The sequence below is a fragment of the Carassius carassius genome, chromosome 38 (genome assembly GCF_963082965.1).
Source record: "Carassius carassius chromosome 38, fCarCar2.1, whole genome shotgun sequence".
Taxonomy (NCBI): Eukaryota; Metazoa; Chordata; class Actinopteri; order Cypriniformes; family Cyprinidae; genus Carassius; species Carassius carassius.
Window position 1 is genome coordinate 3,423,259 of NC_081792.1, and position 23,154 is coordinate 3,446,412.

General features: G+C 44.0%; 26 non-coding genes across 26 annotated transcripts; 8 read left to right on the plus strand and 18 right to left on the minus strand.

The window, feature by feature from the left end:
* Nucleotides 1–94: 94 nt before the first annotated feature.
* trnay-gua (transfer RNA tyrosine (anticodon GUA)) lies at nt 95–182 on the minus strand. Its single transcript is given in 2 exon segments — nt 95–130; nt 146–182. It is a non-coding gene; the product is annotated as a tRNA-Tyr (tRNA).
* Nucleotides 183–1,229: 1,047 nt separating this feature from the next.
* Nucleotides 1,230–1,302, minus strand: trnar-acg (transfer RNA arginine (anticodon ACG)). Its single transcript has one exon. It is a non-coding gene; the product is annotated as a tRNA-Arg (tRNA).
* Nucleotides 1,303–1,513: 211 nt separating this feature from the next.
* On the plus strand, nt 1,514–1,585 carry trnae-cuc (transfer RNA glutamic acid (anticodon CUC)). The gene has a single exon. It is a non-coding gene; the product is annotated as a tRNA-Glu (tRNA).
* A 107-nt stretch (nt 1,586–1,692) lies between these two features.
* trnay-gua (transfer RNA tyrosine (anticodon GUA)) lies at nt 1,693–1,780 on the minus strand. Its single transcript is given in 2 exon segments — nt 1,693–1,728; nt 1,744–1,780. It is a non-coding gene; the product is annotated as a tRNA-Tyr (tRNA).
* Nucleotides 1,781–2,487: 707 nt separating this feature from the next.
* trnah-aug (transfer RNA histidin (anticodon AUG)) lies at nt 2,488–2,560 on the minus strand. Its single transcript has one exon. It is a non-coding gene; the product is annotated as a tRNA-His (tRNA).
* Nucleotides 2,561–2,699: 139 nt separating this feature from the next.
* trnae-cuc (transfer RNA glutamic acid (anticodon CUC)) lies at nt 2,700–2,771 on the plus strand. Its single transcript has one exon. It is a non-coding gene; the product is annotated as a tRNA-Glu (tRNA).
* Nucleotides 2,772–2,878: 107 nt separating this feature from the next.
* trnay-gua (transfer RNA tyrosine (anticodon GUA)) lies at nt 2,879–2,966 on the minus strand. Its single transcript is given in 2 exon segments — nt 2,879–2,914; nt 2,930–2,966. It is a non-coding gene; the product is annotated as a tRNA-Tyr (tRNA).
* A 1,054-nt stretch (nt 2,967–4,020) lies between these two features.
* Nucleotides 4,021–4,093, minus strand: trnah-aug (transfer RNA histidin (anticodon AUG)). Its single transcript has one exon. It is a non-coding gene; the product is annotated as a tRNA-His (tRNA).
* Nucleotides 4,094–4,376: 283 nt separating this feature from the next.
* Nucleotides 4,377–4,448, plus strand: trnae-cuc (transfer RNA glutamic acid (anticodon CUC)). Its single transcript has one exon. It is a non-coding gene; the product is annotated as a tRNA-Glu (tRNA).
* A 107-nt stretch (nt 4,449–4,555) lies between these two features.
* trnay-gua (transfer RNA tyrosine (anticodon GUA)) lies at nt 4,556–4,643 on the minus strand. The gene is given in 2 exon segments: nt 4,556–4,591; nt 4,607–4,643. It is a non-coding gene; the product is annotated as a tRNA-Tyr (tRNA).
* A 1,824-nt stretch (nt 4,644–6,467) lies between these two features.
* Nucleotides 6,468–6,539, plus strand: trnae-cuc (transfer RNA glutamic acid (anticodon CUC)). Its single transcript has one exon. It is a non-coding gene; the product is annotated as a tRNA-Glu (tRNA).
* A 105-nt stretch (nt 6,540–6,644) lies between these two features.
* Nucleotides 6,645–6,732, minus strand: trnay-gua (transfer RNA tyrosine (anticodon GUA)). The gene is given in 2 exon segments: nt 6,645–6,680; nt 6,696–6,732. It is a non-coding gene; the product is annotated as a tRNA-Tyr (tRNA).
* A 547-nt stretch (nt 6,733–7,279) lies between these two features.
* On the minus strand, nt 7,280–7,351 carry trnae-uuc (transfer RNA glutamic acid (anticodon UUC)). Its single transcript has one exon. It is a non-coding gene; the product is annotated as a tRNA-Glu (tRNA).
* Nucleotides 7,352–7,773: 422 nt separating this feature from the next.
* trnae-cuc (transfer RNA glutamic acid (anticodon CUC)) lies at nt 7,774–7,845 on the plus strand. Its single transcript has one exon. It is a non-coding gene; the product is annotated as a tRNA-Glu (tRNA).
* A 105-nt stretch (nt 7,846–7,950) lies between these two features.
* trnay-gua (transfer RNA tyrosine (anticodon GUA)) lies at nt 7,951–8,038 on the minus strand. Its single transcript is given in 2 exon segments — nt 7,951–7,986; nt 8,002–8,038. It is a non-coding gene; the product is annotated as a tRNA-Tyr (tRNA).
* A 1,049-nt stretch (nt 8,039–9,087) lies between these two features.
* Nucleotides 9,088–9,160, minus strand: trnar-acg (transfer RNA arginine (anticodon ACG)). The gene has a single exon. It is a non-coding gene; the product is annotated as a tRNA-Arg (tRNA).
* Nucleotides 9,161–10,592: 1,432 nt separating this feature from the next.
* trnar-acg (transfer RNA arginine (anticodon ACG)) lies at nt 10,593–10,665 on the minus strand. Its single transcript has one exon. It is a non-coding gene; the product is annotated as a tRNA-Arg (tRNA).
* Nucleotides 10,666–10,998: 333 nt separating this feature from the next.
* On the minus strand, nt 10,999–11,086 carry trnay-aua (transfer RNA tyrosine (anticodon AUA)). The gene is given in 2 exon segments: nt 10,999–11,034; nt 11,050–11,086. It is a non-coding gene; the product is annotated as a tRNA-Tyr (tRNA).
* A 1,052-nt stretch (nt 11,087–12,138) lies between these two features.
* Nucleotides 12,139–12,211, minus strand: trnar-acg (transfer RNA arginine (anticodon ACG)). The gene has a single exon. It is a non-coding gene; the product is annotated as a tRNA-Arg (tRNA).
* Nucleotides 12,212–12,358: 147 nt separating this feature from the next.
* On the plus strand, nt 12,359–12,430 carry trnae-cuc (transfer RNA glutamic acid (anticodon CUC)). Its single transcript has one exon. It is a non-coding gene; the product is annotated as a tRNA-Glu (tRNA).
* A 106-nt stretch (nt 12,431–12,536) lies between these two features.
* Nucleotides 12,537–12,624, minus strand: trnay-aua (transfer RNA tyrosine (anticodon AUA)). The gene is given in 2 exon segments: nt 12,537–12,572; nt 12,588–12,624. It is a non-coding gene; the product is annotated as a tRNA-Tyr (tRNA).
* A 1,255-nt stretch (nt 12,625–13,879) lies between these two features.
* trnae-cuc (transfer RNA glutamic acid (anticodon CUC)) lies at nt 13,880–13,951 on the plus strand. Its single transcript has one exon. It is a non-coding gene; the product is annotated as a tRNA-Glu (tRNA).
* Nucleotides 13,952–14,056: 105 nt separating this feature from the next.
* Nucleotides 14,057–14,144, minus strand: trnay-gua (transfer RNA tyrosine (anticodon GUA)). Its single transcript is given in 2 exon segments — nt 14,057–14,092; nt 14,108–14,144. It is a non-coding gene; the product is annotated as a tRNA-Tyr (tRNA).
* A 547-nt stretch (nt 14,145–14,691) lies between these two features.
* On the minus strand, nt 14,692–14,763 carry trnae-uuc (transfer RNA glutamic acid (anticodon UUC)). The gene has a single exon. It is a non-coding gene; the product is annotated as a tRNA-Glu (tRNA).
* A 431-nt stretch (nt 14,764–15,194) lies between these two features.
* Nucleotides 15,195–15,266, plus strand: trnae-cuc (transfer RNA glutamic acid (anticodon CUC)). Its single transcript has one exon. It is a non-coding gene; the product is annotated as a tRNA-Glu (tRNA).
* Nucleotides 15,267–15,372: 106 nt separating this feature from the next.
* trnay-gua (transfer RNA tyrosine (anticodon GUA)) lies at nt 15,373–15,460 on the minus strand. Its single transcript is given in 2 exon segments — nt 15,373–15,408; nt 15,424–15,460. It is a non-coding gene; the product is annotated as a tRNA-Tyr (tRNA).
* Nucleotides 15,461–23,154: the final 7,694 nt, after the last annotated feature.

Here is a 23,154-nt window from a genome sequence, read left to right on the forward strand (position 1 = left end):
TTCCAATTGTGGACTGCGAATTCTAGCTCTGCTAACAGCTGCGAGAAGGCCAGCTCCAAACCAAAAATATGGTGAGCACTTGAAAAAAAAGACCTCCTTCGAGCCGGAGTCGAACCAGCGACCTAAGGATTGCCAACACTCCAACCTACAGTCCTCCGCTCTACCAGCTGAGCTATCAAAGGGGCAAAGTGTTAGACAGAACCTCGACATATCACGGTCTTGTAGCTCTACTTCTGGCCAAAAAGTCACTTCTGGTGCAGGAAGATGTGCTGGATTTTTGAGGAGGGAATCAAAAAGGACATGCGTTCCCATACCGGGAGTCAAACCTGGGCCGCCTGGGTGAAAACCAGGAATCCTAAGCGCTAGACCATATGGGATTTGGAAACCTTAAACTGGCCATTGGCTTCTGGCGCACTTTCCATACATGTGGTCAGTGTGGGCGCAGGATCTTGTAGTGGCCTGTTGCTTTAGGTCTGCGACTGTAACAATGTGATAATAATTTGGCAAAACAAGAATTATCCAATAGGACGGTTTTCTGAATTATATAGTGTTGTATGCATTCAAGGGATCTGTTTTTTTTTACTCACCCCGGGAGTTCAGTTTATTTGGGCAGATTCCTGTGATTGCTGAACTGATACCTCGAGCTTGTAATTAAGCTCTTTTCCAGGTGAAAATACGTGTGTCATCCATTTGAAAACACACACGGCAACCGTTATCTAGAGGAAAAACTGCCTATTGTCACTCTGTCAAGATACAAAAATGACATTGTGTGGGTAACAATGAAAGTGAGACCAATTTTTAATCGGCAAAGTTGCTGATTATTCGCTCCTTCAGTTTAACTCAGTTTACAACTTATTCTAAATGTCAAGGTGACAATTAGTGATAAGGCTTCAAAATGGCAAGCCCATGACATCAAAACCACATGGCATTATACCCTTCAAAGTAATGAAGCAGTTACAGAGTAGCGATGAAATTGTTCATTCGAAAATCAACTGGCTGCCAGCCTGCAGTTTATTTCCCCTATAATCGCCGAGCTTGTCGGAGTGCTTGTGAGACGAATGGCAATACCGAAGCATGTCCGTGTCTTCCCTAGACATCGGAAAGGGTGTGCAGAATATGTCTTTTTTGGAAAAAAAGAAGAATGCCTGAAGATTTGCCTTTTCTTCTGGATTTTGTAGTAGAGAAAAAAACACAACAACAAAATAAGCCGGAGAAAAACAAGCACAGAGCGAGCCAGCCAGGAGTCGAACCTAGAATCTTCTGATCCGTAGTCAGACGCGTTATCCATTGCGCCACTGGCCCACCAATACTAAAGACGCCTGATTGCTACAGAGTTGTTGGTTTTAGATGTGAAATTGGCAAGCATTGCTGTCTGCTTATTCACACCTTGTTTTCAGGAGGTAAGCCCACCAGCCCACCAGCCCACCAGCCCACCAGCCCATCAGCCCATCAGCCCATCAGCCCATCAGCCCATCAGCCCATCAGCCCATCAGCCCATCAGCCCATCAGCCCCTCCCTGGTGGTCTAGTGGTTAGGATTCGGCGCTCTCACCGCCGCGGCCCGGGTTCGATTCCCGGTCAGGGAAAGCTCTTTTGGCTTCCAATTGTGGACTGCGAATTCTAGCTCTGCTAACAGCTGCGAGAAGGCCAGCTCCAAACCAAAAATATGGTGAGCACTTAAAAAAAAAAGACCTCCTTCAAGCCGGAGTCGAACCAGCGACCTAAGGATTGCCAACACTCCAACCTACAGTCCTCCGCTCTACCAGCTGAGCTATCAAAGGGGCAAAGTGTGAGACAGAACCTCGACATATCACGGTCTTGTAGCTCTACTGCTGGCCAAAAAGTCACTTCTGGTGATTGCTGAACTGATACCTCGAGTCACGATTCCTGTGATTGCTGAACTGATACCTCGAACTTGTAATTAAGCTCTTTTCCAGGTGAAAATACGTGTGTCATCCATTTGAAGACACACACTGCAACCGTTATCTAGAGGAAAAACTGCCTATCGTCACTCTGTCAAGGGTTGTGAGGGTAACAATGAAAGTGAGACCAATATTTAATTGGCAAAGTTGCTGATTATTCGCTCCTTCAGTTTAACTCAGTTTACAACTTATTCTAAATGTCCAGGTGGCAATTAGTGATAAGGCTTCAAAATGGCAAGCCCATGACGTCAAAACCACATGGCATTATACCCTTCAAAGTAATGAAGCAGTTACAGAGTAGCGATGAAATTGTTCATTCGAAAATCAACTGGCTGCCAGCCTGCAGTTTATTTCCCCTATAATCGCCGAGCTTGTCGGAGTGCTTGTGAGACGAATGGCAATACCGAAGCAAGTCCGTGTCTTCCCTAGACATCGAAAAGGGTGTGCAGAATATGTCTTTTTTGGAAAAAAAGAAGAATGCCTGAAGATTTGCCTTTTCTTCTGGATTTTGGAGAAGAGAAAAAAAACACAACAACAAAATAAGCCGGAGAAAAACAAGCACAAAGCGAGCCAGCCAGGAGTTGAACCTAGAATCTTCTGATCCATAGTCAGACGCGTTATCCATTGCGCCACTGGCCCACCAATAGTAAAGACCCCTGATTGCTACAGAGTTGTTGGTTTTAGATGAGACAATGGCAAGCATTGCTGTCTGCTTATTCTCACCTTGTTTTTAGGAGGTAGGCCCACCAACCCACCAGCCCACCAGCCCACCAGCCCCTCCCTGGTGGTCTAGTGGTTAGGATTCGGCGCTCTCACCGCCGCGGCCCGGGTTCGATTCCCGGTCAGGGAAAGCTCTTTTGGCTTCCAATTGTGGACTGCGAATTCTAGCTCTGCTAACAGCTGCGAGAAGGCCAGCTCCAAACCAAAAATATGGTGAGCACTTAAAAAAAAAAGACCTCCTTCAAGCCGGAGTTGAACCAGCGACCTAAGGATTGCCAACACTCCAACCTACAGTCCTCCGCTCTACCAGCTGAGCTATCAAAGGGGCAAAGTGTGAGACAGAACCTCGACATATCACGGTCTTGTAGCTCTACTGCTGGCCAAAAAGTCACTTCTGGTGCAGGAAGATGTGCTGGATTTTTGAGGAGGGAATCACAAAGGAGCATGTGTTCCCATACCGGGAGTCAAACCTGGGCCGCCTGGGTGAAAACCAGGAATCCTAAAGCGCTAGACCATATGGGATTTGGAAACCTTAAACTGGCCATTGGCTTCTGGCGCACTTTCCATACATGTGGTCAGTGTGGGCGCAGGATCTTGTAGTGGCCTGTTGCTTTAGGTCTGCGACTGTAACAATGTGATAATAATTTGGCAAAACAAGAATTATCCAAAAGGACGGTTTTCTGAATTATATAGTGTTTTATGCATTCAAGGGATATGTTTTTTTTTTACTCACCCCGGGAGTTCAGTTTATTTGGGCAGATTCCTGTGATTGCTGAATTGATACCTCGAACTGGTAATTAAGCTCTTTTCCAGGTGAAAATACTTGTGTCATCCATTTGAAAACACACACGGCAACCGTTATCTAGAGGAAACACTGCCTATTGTCACTCTGTCAAGATACAAAAATGACATTGTGAGGGTAACAATGAAAGTGAGACCAATTTTTAATCGGCAAAGTTGCTGATTATTCGCTCCTTCAGTTTAACTCAGTTTACAACTTATTCTAAATGTCCAGGTGGCAATTAGTGATAAGGCTTCAAAATGGCAAGCCCATGACATCAAAACCACATGGCATTATACCCTTCAAAAAAGTAATGAAGCAGTTACAGAGTAGCGATGAAATTGTTCATTCGAAAATCAACTGGCTGCCAGCCTGCAGTTTATTTCCCCTATAATCGCCGAGCTTGTCGGAGTGCTTGTGAGACGAATGGCAATACCGAAGCATGTCCGTGTCTTCCCTAGACATCGAAAAGGGTGTGCAGAATATGTCTTTTTTGGAAAAAAAGAAGAATGCCTGAAGATTTGCCTTTTCTTCTGGATTTTGGAGAAGAGAAAAAAAACACAACAACAAAATAAGCCGGAGAAAAACAAGCACAGAGCGAGTCAGCCAGGAGTTGAACCTAGAATCTTCTGATCCATAGTCAGACGCGTTATCCATTGCGCCACTGGCCCACCAATAGTAAAAACCCCTGATTGCTACAGAGTTGTTGGTTTTAGATGTGAAATTGGCAAGCATTGCTGTCTGCTTATTCACACCTTGTTTTCAGGAGGTAAGCCCACCAGCCCACCAGCCCACCAGCCCACCAGCCCATCAGCCCATCAGCCCATCAGCCCACCAGCCCACCAGCCCATCAGCCCATCAGCCCACCAGCCCACCAGCCCATCAGCCCATCAGCCCATCAGCCCATCAGCCCATCAGCCCCTCAGCCCCTCAGCCCCTCAGCCCCTCAGCCCCTCCCTGGTGGTCTAGTGGTTAGGATTCGGCGCTCTCACCGCCGCGGCCCGGGTTCGATTCCCGGTCAGGGAAAGCTCTTTTGGCTTCCAATTGTGGACTGCGAATTCTAGCTCTGCTAACAGCTGCGAGAAGGCCAGCTCCAAACCAAAAATATGGTGAGCACTTAAAAAAAAAAGACCTCCTTCAAGCCGGAGTCGAACCAGCGACCTAAGGATTGCCAACACTCCAACCTACAGTCCTCCGCTCTACCAGCTGAGCTATCAAAGGGGCAAAGTGTTAGACAGAACCTCGACATATCACGGTCTTGTAGCTCTACTGCTGGCCAAAAAGTCACTTCTGGTGCAGGAAGATGTGCTGGATTTTTGAGGAGGGAATCAAAAAGGAGCATGCGTTCCCATACCGGGAGTCAAACATGGGTCGCCTGGGTGAAAACCAGGAATCCTAAGCGCTAGACCATGATTTGGAAACCTTAAACTGGCCATTGGCTTCTGGCGCACTTTCTATACATGTGGTCAGTGTGGGCGCAGGATCTTGTAGTGGCCTGTTGCTTTAGGTCTGCGACTGTAACAATGTGATAATAATTTGGCAAAACAAGAATTATCCAATAGGACGGTTTTCTGAATTATATAGTGTTGTATGCATTCAAGGGATCTGTTTTTTTTTACTCACCCCGGGAGTTCAGTTTATTTGGGCAGATTCCTGTGATTGCTGAACTGATACCTCGAACTTGTAATTAAGCTCTTTTCCAGGTGAAAATACGTGTGTCATCCATTTGAAGACACACACTGCAACCGTTATCTAGAGGAAAAACTGCCTATCGTCACTCTGTCAAGGTACAAAAATGACATTGTGAGGGTAACAATGAAAGTGAGACCAATATTTAATTGGCAAAGTTGCTGATTATTCGCTCCTTCAGTTTAACTCAGTTTACAACTTATTCTAAATGTCCAGGTGGCAATTAGTGATAAGGCTTCAAAATGGCAAGCCCATGACGTCAAAACCACATGGCATTATACCCTTCAAAGTAATGAAGCAGTTACAGAGTAGCGATGAAATTGTTCATTCGAAAATCAACTGGCTGCCAGCCTGCAGTTTATTTCCCCTATAATCGCCGAGCTTGTCGGAGTGCTTGTGAGACGAATGGCAATACCGAAGCAAGTCCGTGTCTTCCCTAGACATCGAAAAGGGTGTGCAGAATATGTCTTTTTTGGAAAAAAAGAAGAATGCCTGAAGATTTGCCTTTTCTTCTGGATTTTGGAGAAGAGAAAAAAAACACAACAACAAAATAAGCCGGAGAAAAACAAGCACAGAGCGAGCCAGCCAGGAGTTGAACCTAGAATCTTCTGATCCGTAGTCAGACACATTATCCATTGCGCCAATGGCCCACTGCTAGTAAAGACCCCTGATTGCTACAGAGTTGTTGGTTTTAGATGAGACAGTGGCAAGCTAAGGATTGCCAACACTCCAACCCACAGTCCTCCACTCTACCAGCTGAGCTATCGAAGGGGCAAAGTGTTAGACAGAACCTCGACGTCTGGTGCAGGAAGATGTGCTGGATTTTTGAGGAGGGAAGCAAAAAGGAGCATGCGTTCCTATACCGGGAGTAGAACCCAGGCCCCCTGGGTGAAAACCAGGAATCCTAACCACTAGACCAAATGGGATTTGGACATCTTAAACCGGCCATTGGCACACTTTCCATACATGTGGTCAGTGTGGGCGCAGGATCTTGTAGTGGCCTGTTGCTTTAGGTCTGCGCCTGTAACAATGTGATAATAATTTGGCAAAACAAGAATTATCCAAAAGGACGGTTTTCTGATTTATATAGTGTTGTATGCATTCAAGGGATCTGTTTTTTTACTCACCCCGGGGGTTCAGTTTTTTTGGGCAGATTCCAGTGAACCTAGAATCTTCTGATCCCTAGTCAGACGCGTTATCCATTGCGCCACTGGCCCACTAATAGTAAAGACCCCTGATTGCTACAGAGTTGTTGGTTTTAGATGTGACAGTGGCAAGCAATGCTGTCTGCTTATTCTCACCTTGTTTTCAGGAGGTAAGCCCACCAACCCACCAGCCCACCAGCCCACCAGCCCCTCCCTGGTGGTCTAGTGGTTAGGATTCGGCGCTCTCACTGCTGCGGCCCGGGTTCGATTCCCGGTCAGGGAAAGCTCTTTTGGCTTCCAATTGTGGACTGCGAATTCTAGCTCTGCTAACAGCTGCGAGAAGGCCAGCTCCAAATCAAAAAAATGGTGAGCACTTGAAAAAAAGACCTCCTTCGAGCCGGAGTCGAACCAGCGACCTAAGGATTGCCAACACTCCAACCTACAGTCCTCCGCTCTACCAGCTGAGCTATCAAAGGGGCAAAGTGTTAGACAGAACCTCGACATATCACGGTCTTGTAGCTCTACTGCTGGCCAAAAAGTCACTTCTGGTACAGGAAGATGTGCTGGATTTTTGAGGAGTGAATCAAAAAGGAGCATGCGTTCCCATACCGGGAGTCAAAACTGGGCCACCTGGGTGAAATCCAGGAATCCTAAGCGCTAGACCATATGGGATTTGGAAACCTTAAACTGGCCATTGGCTTCTGGCGCACTTTCCATACATGTGGTCAGTGTGGGCGCAGGATCTGGTAGCCAGCCAGGAGTCAAACCTAGAATCTTCTGATCCGTAGTCAGACACATTATCCATTGCACCAATGGCCCACCGCTAGTAAAGACCCCTGATTGCTACAGAGTTGTTGGTTTTATATGAGACAGTGGCAAGCTAAGGATTGCCAACACTCCAACCCACAGTCCTCCACTCTACCAGCTGAGCTATCGAAGGGGCAAAGTGTTAGACAGAACTTCGACGTCTGGTGCAGGAAGATGTGCTGGATTTTTGAGGAGGGAAGCAAAAAGGAGCATGCGTTCCCATACCGGGAGTCGAACCCAGGCCCCGTGGGTGAAAACCAGAAATCCTAACCACTAGACCATATGGGATTTGGACACCTTAAACCGGCCATAGGCGCACTTTCCATACATGTGGTCAGTGTGGGCGCAGGATCTTGTAGTGGCCTGTTGCTTTAGGTCTGCGACTGTAACAATGTGATAATAATTTGGCAAAACAAGAATTATCCAAAAGGACAGTTTTCTGAATTATATAGTGTTGTATGCATTCAAGAGATCTGTTTTTTTACTCACCCCGGGGGTTCAGTTTTTTTGGGCAGATTCCAGTGAACCTAGAATCTTCTGATCCGTAGTCAGACGCGTTATCCATTGCGCCACTGGCCCACCAATAGTAAAGACCCCTGATTGCTACAGAGTTGTTGGTTTTAGATATGACAGTGGCAAGCATTGCTGTCTGCTTATTCTCACCTTGTTTTCAGGAGGTAAGCCCACCAACCCACCAGCCCACCAGCCCCTCCCTGGTGGTCTAGTGGTTAGGATTCGGCGCTCTCACCGCCGCGGCCTGGGTTCAATTCCCGGTCAGGGAAAGCTCTTTTGGCTTCCAATTGTGGACTGCGAATTCTAGCTCTGCTAACAGCTGCGAGAAGGCCAGCTCCAAATCAAAAAAATGGTGAGCACTTGAAAAAAAGACCTCCTTCGAGCCGGAGTCGAACCAGCGACCTAAGGATTGCCAACACTACAACCTACAGTCCTCCGCTCTACCAGCTGAGCTATCAAAGGGGCAAAGTGTTAGACAGAACCTCGACATATCACGGTCTTGTAGCTCTACTGCTGGCCAAAAAGTCACTTCTGGTGCAGGAAGATGTGCTGGATTTTTGAGGAGTGAATCAAAAAGGAGCATGCGTTCCCATACCGGGAGTCAAAACTGGGCCGCCTGGGTGAAATCCAGGAATCCTAAGCGTTAGACCATATGGGATTTGGAAACCTTAAACTGGCCATTGGCTTCTGGCGCACTTTCCATACATGTGGTCAGTGTGGGCGCAGGATCTTGTAGTGGCCTGTTGCTTTAGGTCTGCGACTGTAACAATGTGATAATAATTTGGCAAAACAAGAATTATCCAAAAGGACGGTTTTCTGAATTATATAGTGTTGTATGCATTCAAGGGATCTGTTTTTTTTTACTCACCCCGGGAGTTCAGTTTATTTGGGCAGATTCCTGTGATTGCTGAACTGATACCTCAAACTGGTAATTAAGCTCTTTTCCAGGTGAAAAAACTAGTGTCATCCATTTGAAAACACACACGGCAACCGTTATCTAGAGGAAAAACTGCCTATTGTCACTCTGTCAAGATACAAAAATGACATTGTGAGGGTAACAATGAAAGTGAGACCAATTTGTAATCAGCAAAGTTGCTGATTATTCGCTCCTTCAGTTTAACTCTGTTTACAACTTATTCTAAATGTCCAGGTGACAATTAGTGATAAGGTATCAAAATGGCAAGCCCATGACATCAAAACCACATGGCATTATACCCTTCAAAGTAATGAAGCAGTTACAGAGTAGCGATGAAATTGTTCATTCGAAAATTAACTGGCTGCCAGCCTGCAGTTTATTTCCCCTATAATCACCGAGCTTGTCGGAGTGCTTGTGAGACGAATGGCAATACCGAAGCATGTCCGTGTCTTCCCTAGACATCGAAAAGGGTGTGCAGAATATGTCTTTTTTGGAAAAAAAGAAGAATGCCTGAAGATTTGCCTTTTCTTCTGGATTTTGGAGAAGAGAAAAAAAACACAACAACAAAATAAGCCGGAGAAAAACAAGCACAGAGCGAGCCAGCCAGGAGTCAAACCTAGAGTCTTCTGATCCGTAGTCAGACACGTTATCCATTGCGCCACTGGCCCACCAATAGTAAAGACCCCTGATTGCTACAGAGTTGTTGGTTTTAGATGAGACAGTGGCAAGCATTGCTGTCTGCTTATTCTCACCTTGTTTTCAGGAGGTAAGCCCACCAACCCACCAGCCCCTCCCTGGTGGTCTAATGGTTAGGATTCGGCTCTCTCACTGCTGCCGCCTGGGTTCGATTCCCGGTCAGGGAAAGCTCTTTTGGCTTCCAATTGTGGACTGCGAATTCTAGCTCTGCTAACAGCTGCGAGAAAGCCAGCTCCAAACCAAAAAAATGGTGAGCACTTGAAAAAATGACCTCCGTCGAACCAGCGACCTAAGAATTGCCAACACTCCAACCTACAGTCCTCCGCTCTACCAGCTGAGCTATCAAAGGGGCAAAGTGTGAGACAGAACCTCGACATATCACGGTCTTGTAGCTCTACTGCTGGCCAAAAAGTCACTTCTGGTGCAGGAAGATGTGCTGGATTTTTGAGGAGGGAATCACAAAGGAGCATGTGTTCCCATACCGGGAGTCAAACCTGGGCCGCCTGGGTGAAAACCAGGAATCCTAAAGCGCTAGACCATATGGGATTTGGAAACCTTAAACTGGCCATTGGCTTCTGGCGCACTTTCCATACATGTGGTCAGTGTGGGCGCAGGATCTTGTAGTGGCCTGTTGCTTTAGGTCTGCGACTGCAACAATGTGATAATAATTTGGCAAAACAAGAATTATCCAAAAGGACGGTTTTCTGAATTATATAGTGTTTTATGCATTCAAGGGATCTGTTTTTTTTTTTACTCACCCCGGGAGTTCAGTTTATTTGGGCAGATTCCTGTGATTGCTGAATTGATACCTCGAACTGGTAATTAAGCTCTTTTCCAGGTGAAAATACTTGTGTCATCCATTTGAAAACACACACGGCAACCGTTATCTAGAGGAAACACTGCCTATTGTCACTCTGTCAAGATACAAAAATGACATTGTGAGGGTAACAATGAAAGTGAGACCAATTTTTAATCGGCAAAGTTGCTGATTATTCGCTCCTTCAGTTTAACTCAGTTTACAACTTATTCTAAATGTCCAGGTGGCAATTAATGATAAGGCTTCAAAATGGCAAACACCTTGACATCAAAACCACATGGCATTATACCCTTCAAAAAAGTAATGAAGCAGTTACAGAGTAGCGATGAAATTGTTCATTCGAAAATCAACTGGCTGCCAGCCTGCAGTTTATTTCCCCTATAATCGCCGAGCTTGTCGGAGTGCTTGTGAGACGAATGGCAATACCGAAGCATGTCCGTGTCTTCCCTAGACATCGAAAAGGGTGTGCAGAATATGTCTTTTTTGGAAAAAAGAAGAATGCCTGAAGATTTGCCTTTTCTTCTGGATTTTGGAGAAGAGAAAAAAAACACAACAACAAAATAAGCCGGAGAAAAACAAGCACTGAGCGAGCCAGCCAGGAGTCAAACCTAGAATCTTCTGATCCGTAGTCAGACGCGTTATCCATTGCGCCACTGGCCCACCAATAGTAAAGACCCCTGATTGCTACAGAGTTGTTGGTTTTAGATGAGACAATGGCAAGCATTGCTGTCTGCTTATTCTAACCTTGTTTTCAGGAGGTAAGCCCACCAACCCACCAGCCCACCAGCCCACCAGCCCCTCAGCCCCTCCCTGGTGGTCTGGTGGTCTGGTGGTTAGGATTCGGCGCTCTCACTGCCGCGGCCCGGGTTCGATTCCCGGTCAGGGAAAGCTCTTTTGGCTTCCAATTGTGGACTGCGAATTCTAGCTCTGCTAACAGCTGCGAGAAGGCCAGCTCCAAACCAAAAAAATGGTGAGCACTTGAAAAAAAAGACCTCCTTCGAGCCGGAGTCGAACCAGCGACCTAAGGATTGCCAACACTCCAACCTATAGTCCTCCGCTCTACCAGCTGAGCTATCGAAGGGGCAAAGTGTTAGACAGAACCTCGACATATCACGGTCTTGTAGCTCTACTGCTGGCCAAAAAGTCACTTCTGGTGCAGGAAGATGTGCTGGATTTTTTGAGGAGGGAATAAAAAAGGAACATGCGTTCCCATACCGGGAGTCAAACCTGGGCCGCCTGGGTGAAAACCAGGAATCCTAAGCGCTAGACCATATGGAATTTGGAAACCTTAAACTGGCCATTGGCTTCTGGCGCACTTTCCATACATGTGGTCAGTGTGGGCGCAGGATCTTGTAGTGGCCTGTTGCTTTAGGTCTGCGACTGTAACAATGTGATAATAATTTGGCAAAACAAGAATTATCCATAAGGACGTTTTTCTAAATTATATAGTGTTGTATGCATTCAAGGGATCTGTTTTTTTTTACTCACCCCGGGAGTTCAGTTTATGTGGGCAGATTCCTGTGATTGCTGAATTGATACCTTGAACTGGTAATTAAGCTCTTGTCCAGGTGAAAATACTTGTGTCATGCATCTGAAAACGCACATTGCAACCGTTATCTAGATGAAAATCTGACTATCATCGGTCTGTCAAAGTACAAAATTGACATATTGTGAGGTTAATAATGAAAGTGAGACCAATTTTTAATCTGCAAAGTTGCTGATTATTCGCTCGTTCAGTTTAATGCAGATTACAATTTATTCTCAATGTCCAGGTGGCAATTAGTGATAAGGCTTCAAAATGGCAAGCCCGTGACATCAAAACAACATGGCATTACACCCTTCAAAGTAATAAAGCAGTTACAGAGTAGCGATGAAATTGTTCATTCGAAAATCAACTGGCTGCCAGCCTGCAGTTTATTTCCCCTATAATCGCCGAGCTTGTCGGAGTGCTTGTGAGACGAATGGCAATACCGAAGCATGTCCGTGTCTTCCCTAGACATCGAAAAGGGTGTGCAGAATATGTCTTTTTTGGAAAAAAAGAAGAATGCCTGAAGATTTGCCTTTTCTTCTGGATTTTGGAGAAGAGAAAAAAAACACAACAACAAAATAAGCCGGAGAAAAACAAGCACAGAGCGAGCCAGCCAGGAGTCGAACCTAGAATCTTCTGATCCGTAGTCAGACGCGTTATCCATTGCGCCACTGGCCCACCAATAGTAAAGACCCCTGATTGCTACAGAGTTGTTGGTTTTAGATGAGACAATGGCAAGCATTGCTGTCTGCTTATTCTAACCTTGTTTTCAGGAGGTAAGCCCACCAACCCACCAGCCCACCAGCCCACCAGCCCCTCACCCCCTCCCTGGTGGTCTGGTGGTTAGGATTCGGCGCTCTCACTGCCGCGGCCCGGGTTCGATTCCCGGTCAGGGAAAGCTCTTTTGGCTTCCAATTGTGGACTGCGAATTCTAGCTCTGCTAACAGCTGCGAGAAGGCCAGCTCCAAACCAAAAAAATGGTGAGCACTTGAAAAAAAAGACCTCCTTCGAGCCGGAGTCGAACCAGCGACCTAAGGATTGCCAACACTCCAACCTATAGTCCTCCGCTCTACCAGCTGAGCTATCGAAGGGGCAAAGTGTTAGACAGAACCTCGACATATCACGGTCTTGTAGCTCTACTGCTGGCCAAAAAGTCACTTCTGGTGCAGGAAGATGTGCTGGATTTTTTGAGGAGGGAATAAAAAAGGAACATGCGTTCCCATACCGGGAGTCAAACCTGGGCCGCCTGGGTGAAAACCAGGAATCCTAAGCGCTAGACCATATGGAATTTGGAAACCTTAAACTGGCCATTGGCTTCTGGCGCACTTTCCATACATGTGGTCAGTGTGGGCGCAGGATCTTGTAGTGGCCTGTTGCTTTAGGTCTGCGACTGTAACAATGTGATAATAATTTGGCAAAACAAGAATTATCCATAAGGACGTTTTTCTAAATTATATAGTGTTGTATGCATTCAAGGGATCTGTTTTTTTTTACTCACCCCGGGAGTTCAGTTTATGTGGGCAGATTCCTGTGATTGCTGAATTGATACCTTGAACTGGTAATTAAGCTCTTGTCCAGGTGAAAATACTTGTGTCATGCATCTGAAAACGCACATTGCAACCGTTATCTAGATGAAAATCTGACTATCATCGGTCTGTCAAAGTACAAAATTGACATATTGTGAGGTTAATAATGAAAGTGAGACCAATTTTTAATCTGCAAAGTTGCTGATTATTCGCTCGTTCAGTTTAATGCAGATTACAATTTATTCTCAATGTCCAGGTGGCAATTAGTGATAAGGCTTCAAAATGGCAAGCCCGTGACATCAAAACAACATGGCATTACACCCTTCAAAGTAATAAAGCAGTTACAGAGTAGCGATGAAATTGTTCATTCGAAAATCAACTGGCTGCCAGCCTGCAGTTTATTTCCCCTTTAATCGCCGAGCTTGTTGGAGTGCTTGTGAGACGAATGACAATACCGAAGCATGTCCGTGTCTTCCCTAGACATCGGAAAGGGTGTGCAGAATATGTCTTTTTTGGAAAAAAAGAAGAATGCCTGAAGATTTGCCTTTTCTTCTGGATTTTGGAGTAGAGAAAAAAACACAACAACAAAATAAGCCGGAGAAAAACAAGCACAGAGCGAGCCAGCCAGGAGTCGGACCTAGAATCTTCTGATCCGTAGTCAGACACGTTATCCATTGCGCCATTGGCCCACCAATAGTAAAGACCCCTGATTGCTACAGAGTTGTTGGTTTTAGATGTGAAATTGGCAAGCATTGCTGTCTGCTTATTCACACCTTGTTTTCAGGAGGTAAGCCCACCAGCCCATCAGCCCACCAGCCCCTCCCTGGTGCTCTAGTGGTTAGGATTCGGCGCTCTCACCGCCGCGGCCCGGGTTTGATTCCCGGTCAGGGAAAGCTCTTTTGGCTTCCAATTGTGGACTGCGAATTCAAACTCTGCTAACAGCTGCGAGAAAGCCAGCTCCAAACCAAAAAAATGGTGAGCACTTGAAAAAAAGACCTCCTTCGAGCCGGAGTCGAACCAGCGACCTAAGGATTGCCAACACTCCAACCTACAGTCCTCCGCTCTACCAGCTGAGCTATCGAAGGGGCAAAGTGTTAGACAGAACCTCGACATATCACGGTCTTGTAGCTCTACTGCTGGCCAAAAAGTCACTTCTGGTGCAGGAAGATGTGCTGGATTTTTGAGGAGGGAATCAAAAAGGAGCATGCGTTCCCATACCAGGAGTCAAAACTGGGCCGCCTGGGTGAAATCCAGGAATCCTAAGCGCTAGACCATATGGAATTTGGAAACCTTAAACTGGCCATTGGCTTCTGGCGCACTTTCCATACATGTGGTCAGTGTGGGCGCAGGATCTTGTAGCCAGCCAGGAGTCAAACCTAGAATCTTCTGATCCATAGTCAGACACATTATCCATTGCGCCAATGGCCCACCGCTAGTAAAGACCCTTGATTGCTACAGAGTTGTTGGTTTTAGATGAGACAGTGGCAAGCTAAGGATTGCCAACACTCCAACCCACAGTCCTCCACTCTACCAGCTGAGCTATCGAAGGGGCAAAGTGTTAGACAGAACCTCAACGTCTGGTGCAGGAAGATGTGCTGGATTTTTGAGGAGGGAAGCAAAAAGGAGCATGCGTTCCCATACCGGGAGTCGAACCCAGGCCCCGTGGGTGAAAACCATGAATCCTAACCACTAGACCATATGGGATTTGGACACCTTAAACCGGCCATTGGCGCACTTTCCATACATGTGGTCAGTGTGGGCGCAGGATCTTGTAGTGGCCTGTTGCTTTAGGTCTGCGACTGTAACAATGTGATAATAATTTGGCAAAACAAGAATTATCCAAAAGGACGGTTTTTTGATTTATATAGTGTTGTATGCATTCAAGGGATCTGTTTTTTTACTCACCCCGGGGGTTCAGTTTTTTTGGGCAGATTCCAGTGAACCTAGAATCTTCTGATCCGTTGTCAGACGCGTTATCCATTGCGCCCTTTGGCCCACCAATTGTAAAGACCCCTGATTGCTACAGAGTTGTTGGTTTTAGATGTGACAGTGGCAAGCATTGCTGTCTGCTTATTCTCACCTTGTTTTCAGGAGGTAAGCCCACCAGCCCACCAGCCCACCAGCCCACCAGCCCCTCCCTGGTGGTCTAGTGGTTAGGATTCGGCGCTCTCACCGCCGCGGCCCGGGTTCGATTCCCGGTCAGGGAAAGCTCTTTTGGCTTCCAATTGTGGACTGCGAATTCTAGCTCTGCTAACAGCTGCGAGAAGGCCAGCTCCAAACCAAAAAAATGGTGAGCACTTGAAAAAAAAGACCTCCTTCGAGCCGGAGTTGAACCAGCGACCTAAGGATTGCCAACACTCCAACCTACAGTCCTCCGCTCTACCAGCTGAGCTATCAAAGGGCAAAGTGTTAGACAGAACCTCGACATATCACGGTCTTGTAGCTCTACTGCTAGCCAAAAAGTCACTTCTGGTGCAGGAAGATGTGCTGGATTTTTGAGGAGGGAATCAAAAAGGAGCATGCGTTCCCATACCGGGAGTCAAACCTGGGCCGCCTGGGTGAAAACCAGGAATCCTAAGCGCTAGACCATATTGGATTTGGAAACCTTAAACTGGCCATTGGCTTCTGGCGCACTTTCCATACATGTGGTCAGTGTGGGCGCAGGATCTTGTAGTGGCCTGTTGCTTTAGGTCTGCGACTGTAACAATGTGATAATAATTTGGCAAAACAAGAATTATCCAATAGGACGGTTTTCTGAATTATATAGTGTTGTATGCATTCAAGGGAACTGTTTTTTTTTACTCACCCCGGGAGTTCAGTTTATTTGGGCAGATTCCTGTGATTGCTGAACTGATACCTCGAACTTGTAATTAAGCTCTTTTCCAGGTGAAAATACGTGTGTCATCCATTTGAAAACACACACGGCAACCGTTATCTAGAGGAAAAACTGCCTATTGTCACTCTGTCAAGATACAAAAATGACATTGTGTGGGTAACAATGAAAGTGAGACCAATTTTTAATCGGCAAAGTTGCTGATTATTCGCTCCTTCAGTTTAACTCAGTTTACAACTTATTCTAAATGTCCAGGTGACAATTAGTGATAAGGCTTCAAAATGGCAAGCCCATGACATCAAAACCACATGGCATTATACCCTTCAAAGTAATGAAGCAGTTACAGAGTAGCGATGAAATTGTTCATTCGAAAATCAACTGGCTGCCAGCCTGCAGTTTATTTCCCCTATAATCGCCGAGCTTGTCGGAGTGCTTGTGAGACGAATGGCAATACCGAAGCATGTCCGTGTCTTCCCTAGACATCGGAAAGGGTGTGCAGAATATGTCTTTTTTGGAAAAAAAGAAGAATGCCTGAAGATTTGCCTTTTCTTCTGGATTTTGGAGTAGAGAAAAAAACACAACAACAAAATAAGCCGGAGAAAAACAAGACCATATGGAATTTGGAAACCTTAAACTGGCCATTGGCTTCTGGCGCACTTTCCATACATGTGGTCAGTGTGGGCGCAGGATCTTGTAGTGGCCTGTTGCTTTAGGTCTGCGACTGTAACAATGTGATAATAATTTGGCAAAACAAGAATTATCCATAAGGACGTTTTTCTGAATTATATAGTGTTGTATGCATTCAAGGGATCTGTTTTTTTTACTCACCCCGGGAGTTCAGTTTATGTGGGCAGATTCCTGTGATTGCTGAATTGATACCTTGAACTGGTAATTAAGCTCTTGTCCAGGTGAAAATACTTGTGTCATGCATCTGAAAACGCACATTGCAACCGTTATCTAGATGAAAATCTGACTATCATCGGTCTGTCAAAGTACAAAATTGACATATTGTGAGGTTAATAATGAAAGTGAGACCAATTTTTAATCTGCAAAGTCAACAACAAAATAATCCGGAGAAAAACAAGCACAGAGTGAGCCAGCCAGGAGTCAAACCTAGAATCTTCTGATCCATAGTCAGACGCGTTATCCATTGCGCCAAGGCCGGCGCCCATTAGTCGAGGTAAAGATCCTAAAAGACGCACAGGGACGCGAGTTCGCGCCCACTCCGAACAGTGATGGAATTCCTGGAATGTGTCTGCTTTGACGCTGCTGATGCACGCGTACGTAATCATCATTCTCCCCCGTAATTTAATCGAACGTAAATTGTTCCCCCCCAGTTTAATTTGGGAACTGTCCAAAGTAAACACTCTCACGTTATGTATTTTTCATTCATACCGGACGCCGGAGGGCGCTCTCTCGCATAAAGTCCAAAACAGACTCGTAAAAGCATTAGCTCGTGACCACTATGTGACGCACGCTACAGGAAATACCTTATATGGACAAAAGCATCAAGCTGTCACTGGATAAAAAAGTCGAAATGATTTGACAGACAAAACGTGAATATTCATTGCAACAAATACATGATTTGTGTTTTTGTGCATTTTCACAACAAAATACATGAATAACGCAGCGCTAACTAACTCATTTTTTTACAGTATATTATTTTTTACAGTATAACATTATATTATTATATTTTCTGAAAGTCCCTGTTTTTGTGTGTGTGTGTTTTATTGTTATGTAATACTGGAATACCTATAAAAAATTTGCAACTTCAAATACAGTGAGAAATAGGCACAAAAACATTGCTAGTGCAAAGATTAAGATTAACAACCCTTTTTATTTGCAAATATAAAGTCAATAAAAAAATTATAACAGCAGTGCAAATATATATGCATGTACAAATGTGAGAATACAAAAAAGCACAATAACAATAGTGTGAGGGCAAATATTAACAATCCTTTTAATCTCCATATATATTTTAAAGCCAATAAAACATTTAGAACAGTAGTGCAATTTTGACACATCAATTAAAAATAATAAACAGTAAACCAAAAATGTTTACCACAGTAGTAAAATGTTTACATATCAGTTTAAAAAATATAATAAATATCAAACCAAAACAAACACAATAACAATAGTGTGAGGGCAAATATTAACAACCCTTTTAATCTCCATATACATTTTAAAGCCAATAAAACATTTAGAAAAGTAGTGCAATTTTGACACATCAATTAAAAATAATAAACAGTAAACCAAAAATGTTTACCACAGTAGTAAAAGGTTTACATATCAGTTTAAAAAATATAATAAATATCAAACCAAAACAAACACAATAACAATAGTGTGAGGGCAAATATTAACAACCCTTTTAATCTCCATATACATTTTAAAGCCAATAAAACATTTAGAAAAGTAGTGCAATTTTGACACATCAATTAAAAAAAATAAACAGTAAACCAAAAATGTTTACCACAGTAGTAAAATGTTTACATATCAGTTTAAAAAATATAATAAATATCAAACCAAAACAAACACAATAACAATAGTGTGAGGGCAAATATTAACAACCCTTTTAATCTCCATATACATTTTAAAGCCAATAAAACATTTAGAACAGTAGTGCAATTTTGACACATCTATTAAAAATAATAAACAGTAAAACAAAAATGTTTACCACAGTAGTAAACTTTCTACATATTAGTGTAAAAATATAATACATATCAAACCAAAACAAACATTTGCAGTGCAATTTTGACATCAGACTAAGAAAATAATAAATAGTAAACCAAGACAAACATTTACCACAGTAGTGCAATTTTGACATATTAGCCAAAAAAAAGTAAATCAAAACAAAAATGGACCATAGTAGTGCAATTATGACATATTCGCCCCTAAAAAAAAAGTAAATCAAATATACCAAAACCAAAATAATGATAATAATAAAAACATAAACATACCATATATATATATATAATGGTATGAAATATTTTTCCAACAGAGGCATGCAGCAGAGGAAACACACAGTAATTACACATTTTAGAGACAGCTGTCATTGTTGGAGACTTGTAAATTGCACTATAAAGCAAACATTAACCAAAAAAAAATTTAATGTGCTGAAATAGCAGTTTTAAGAAGCTGGAGGGTTGCCATTCCCCTTTTTTTTCTTCTATAACCTCGTTCCTGCAGCACAGCCCTCCATTCACCATATGATTGAGTCTCAGACTCTTTGCAGAACCAGTTGCCAAAGTACTGAAGATGTGATGGTGGCTTTCTCTCTTTGTTACACTTTCTGCAAAGAATGACATCTGTCTTCTTCACATATTTTCTTGTGACAGTTCCAGTGCGCTCCCTATCCAGTTTTCTCTTTCTGTATTGCTGAGTGGAGTAAGGAACATCTTGACCGGATGTCTGTGTCTGAGCTAATGGTGGCAGAGCTGAAGGTAAAGGGAAGTTGAAGAACATCACCTGTGAGGTACCTGGCACTGTAGAGGATGGCGCACAAGTGCCTTTCACTGTAGGAAGCTGCACAGATGGTAAAATGAAAGGGAGAGAGATGGGTAGTGCTGGTGCAATGACAGGAAGGCCTTGATGTGATGTTGGAGCCTGGGAGATGGCCTGGGGTTGCAACCTCCCCTTAAGTTTTGCCTTCCCAGCAGTGTTTGGTGGCAGGATAAAAAGGTGAGGCTCAGCCAAATTGACTGGATAGAGAGTTGGTCCTTTCTGCATAGCCGCAGGAAGCGTCTCGGGTCCTGCCATGGGTGCGTCTGGGGCTTGGATACCCTGCTTCAAAATCTCTTGTTCCTGTGACTTGCCATGCCTGCTGAACCTGGGAAACATAAAACGACAGATATTAATAAATATTTAAGCAATACAAAAGATCAACTACTATTTGTCATGACTATGACGCAGCAGCATGACACAGCTGAGATCACACAGCAGTCGTCTAATGTATTACTGCTTTTGTGAAATGGCTACTTTATTGAGATTAACATTGTATTATGAATTATTGATTCTTGCAGTCTGCTGAAGACAGCTGATCCATGTCATAAATCTTATCTTTCATAATGAAGAAGAAAACAGAAGTTGAACTCTTGTTGATTTGTTTCTAGACCTGCAAACCAGCCATGGTTACATTAAGGCTGATGATATAAAAAATTTTGAGAAGTGTTTCTTGGGTACGTTCCCCACTGAGAATGGGTAACAAATTTCAATCTGGATACTTCAGATCAATCTTGCGCTCTGTGTCTTGCCTGGTTGCCTGTTGATGGCAATATTAACCAAAGTTGCCCAGCAGCATTGATCAAAAAAAGTTGCCGTGTAACATCAGCCCTTAGCTGCTTTAAGTTTAGGCATAGCGGTGACAATGCTTATTTACTCACCATTGTGTGACTGTTGCAGCGTTCACTTCTGGGAGCTGGATGGTGGTCTCACTCATCACCTTAGCATTAGTGAGGATGCACTCTCGGATGTGCCTGTAAGCACGTGCTACAACAGTGAAGCGGGACACCCTTACTCCGTCACAGCGCACCGCGTTTGGGTAGAGAGCACAGAGCCTTGTGAAAATGGCCTCCACCACTCGGTTGCAGTCAGGCCACTGTGCAGGACTATGAGCCCCAACGAAACACCTGCAAATTACAACAGGATACATATTATTAATGTAAGATTGTTTTCATTGTGTGATCTTATTTTTATTTTCCCTTTCCTATTCTGTCTGTTTTGCTTTGTGTTGTCTAAATGTTCATTGATAATATCTGCCCATAGTTATGTTTTCTTTCTTTGTTTTGTTTTTAGATTGATGTTGAAATGTCATATCAATAAATCAGGTCTCTACTGGATTACTGTGTTGTGGAATTATTACAGGGTGTTGTTAGTCAGCCTGTCAGATTTTTTTCTCAATAATGACTGCATATTATCCCGCTTATTACATGGCTACTTACTAAAGTACAGTAAAAGACAAATTATTTGACACAACATATTGATACAAAATGATTTTACCGATTTAAGAAATGATTGCTTTGTTTCTGCTAAATTAATTATTCCAATGTACGGTTGTAACTGTGTCCATAGCAATGTAACATACTTAGCAACCTAATATATATAGTCAGAATTAAATGTAAATCACATCTAATAATTTATGTTATAACCAAGATAAGCTAGTCATGAAGGTGTCAGGTTACTAAACAAAAAAAGTTGTAGGTGATATTTCAGCCAGTTTCAGATATATATATATATATTACAAAACAATTTGTAAACCCTGTTTACTAAATATAACATACCTTTTGGTGCTCTCCACACCTGGGGCCACAATCTTCTTAGTGGCCCTGAATCGTCCCTGTTTTAGGTTGGTTTGGTGACGTGGTGGGTAAATGGTCTTTTTCCTGTCATACTCCCCCAATGCCTGCCATAGGGAGATGATCTTGATGCACTCTTCTCCCGACAAAGCCAGACGGTGGTCTCTGAGGCCAACCAAGAACTCTGCCAAGTCCTGCATGGCTTCATACCCCTCAATATTATCAGGTCCGACCGAATCCTAAAATGAAAGGTAAATATTGATTTGAAATTTGTATTTATGCCTTTCAATGTGTTAAATACAAATTTATAGTTAGTGTGATAACAAATACCGAAATCTTTATGAATACTTTGGTAAAACTCACAGCTATGTGCTCCAGGAAAGAGTCCTAGATTTGATTGAGTGTTCAGTGAGCTGCTGACAGGAGATGACACTGGTGATGGAGGGACCACAAACAGTGATGACGTGGGGCTGGTTGCTGGAGGAGTTGGAGATGATGCTGCAGACGCTGCAGACACTGATGCTTGTGAAGAGGCAGCAGGTGTCCGTTCAGTGTCAAAGGTGGGGACAGTGATGTCCTGAAACTCCTCAAGTTCAGCATAACCTTTATCCACCTCTTTACCAACCTCATTGGTCTCTGACTCTTCAATGGCCAACTTGTAGTCCTGCAGAACTTTACCAGTTTGCTGGTAAAGATATTCCAATCCAATAAGCTCACCTTTAAAATAGAAAAACATTGACAATTAGATAACATACCATAATATTATATTATAACTTAGTGGTTCAGTGGTTTATACTTAAATTAAAGTGTCACTAAAAACAAAAAAAAATTGTTATATACCAGTGTACTTTCTTGGCCCAACATAAGGAATGATTTTCATGCCCATAAGCTCCTCTGCAAGAGTGTTGACAGCATGACGCAGAAGATGGTTGTAGGAATGTGGTTGCTGCTGATTAGTTGTTGCTGCCACAGCCCGGTCCTCATTCCACCTTGCAAGCCCATCCAAAAGATATGCCTGAAAGAAGGTGTCACTTGCCAGCGTGCCTATAAATGAAAAAAAAAATAATAATAAATTCACAGAACAAAAATTTCATATAAATACACAAATAGCTGTTCTTGCAATTCTCATAATTATTTCAGTATAAATCATATCTTAATTTAATAATTTAGTTAAATAATTTATTAACCTGGGATGAATCTGTTAAGGTGCAGGTGAAATGACTCAAGTGAAGTGGAACCTCTGGCACAGCGGTATGTTGGCAGGCGGTGCCCTCCCTTCAGTACAGTACCCGTCTGCATGTAGAGCTGCACACCGGCAGGATCCTGGATGCAGGCCACATGCTTCCGCTGGGACTTTAAAATCTCTCTCATGCGGGCTGAGTTTATTAGTGGGACTCCCAGAGTGTCACGACCAGCATCTCCATCAAAGGCCTGAACATGGCTCTCAATCAGCGCCAGGGTCTCTTTGGTCCCGCGAGTGGTTCTCCTGCAATGTAGCGCTAGCTCGCTACGACTGATAAAGCGCAGCACATCAGCCTCGGATGATGGTTTCCCATCAGCTTCCAGCTCTGCTTGCTTAGCCGTCTTCAGGGCAGCCAGGTCAACCTGGTCCCACATGAAAATACAATGGCTGAGGCCACTCATAAATGTGGCATATAACTGGTGAGAGTCGGTGGTGCAGCCGACAGCAAACCTTCGCATGATGTGCCAGACATCTAACCGGATGGTCATTTGCCCCCACTCTTCAAACATCCTCCTCAAAAGAGTGTTGCCACAGCAGTCTCGGTCGACATACAGCACTTCGGGAGCAGCCACCCCAGCCACTCTGTATCGCTTGATAAGGCCTTCTATCATTGGCCCCAGACCAAAACCTTCGCTCGCTGTGAGCACGGACATGATCACCTGTCCATGCTCATTGCCAACATTAGTTGCCCAAGTAGCAGTGCCATAGCTGCGTCCTGCTAGTTTTCT